Consider the following 957-nt stretch of genomic DNA (forward strand, 5'->3'; position numbering starts at 1 on the left):
CACTGCTGCACTGACCCTGATGTCTCTTCCCTGTGTGTGCACTGCTGCACTGACCTGACGTCTCTTCCCCGTGTGCACTGCTGCACTGACCCTGACGTCTCTTCCCTGTGTGCACTGCTGCACTGACCCTGACCTCTCTCCTCCGTGTGTACACTGCTGCTCTGACCCTGATGTCTCTTCCCTGTGTGCACTGCTACACTGACCCTGACGTCTCTTCCCCGTGTGCACACTGCTGCACTGAGCCTGTTAAAGACAACACCACCATTAGCCGCCTCAGAACAGACTTGGCTCTGCCCACAGCCATCCCAGGGTCCACCCTCACTCATCAGGTATTAGTTTTGTCGCAGCCTGTGGGGTCTCTGCGTCCTACTCAGTGCCCACTCGTGGCATTGTCACCTCATAGGCTTTTCCCACTATTGTAAGAATTGTCAGTTCCCTGGGAAGACGAGAATGGGCAGGGGGCAGAATGTGGGTTTCAGCGTGGATTCTTGCTTGGGATTTTCTCAAAGATTCTTTTTATTTTCTTGGTTTTTCGAGACATGGTTTCTCTGTGTAACAGCCCTCCCCTCACTGTCCTGGAACTTGCTCTGTAGGCCAGGCTGGCCCGTAATTCACAGAGATGCTCCTCTGCCTCCCAAGTGCTGGAATTAAAGGCGTGCACCACCACCACCCAGCTCCTGCAAGATTCTTAAGGACTCCCAGCCTCAGTTCCCCAGAGTTTTAAAAACCATTTTATTTTGGGTGCTGGAGAGGTAGCTCAGTGGTTAAGAGCATCCACATTATGGCTACAGCTGCCTGTAACTCCAGTTCTAGGAGATCTGGTGGGCTCTCTTGGCCTCAGTAAGCACTGGGCATTGTGGTACACATACATACATGCAAGCACAACACCCCATATGATAAAATAATATATTTGGGGGAGGGGGGTTGAGACAGGGTTTCTCTGTAGCTTTGGAGCCT

Source organism: Microtus ochrogaster, chromosome 7 (assembly GCF_000317375.1).
Source record: "Microtus ochrogaster isolate Prairie Vole_2 chromosome 7, MicOch1.0, whole genome shotgun sequence".
Lineage (NCBI taxonomy): Eukaryota > Metazoa > Chordata > Mammalia > Rodentia > Cricetidae > Microtus > Microtus ochrogaster.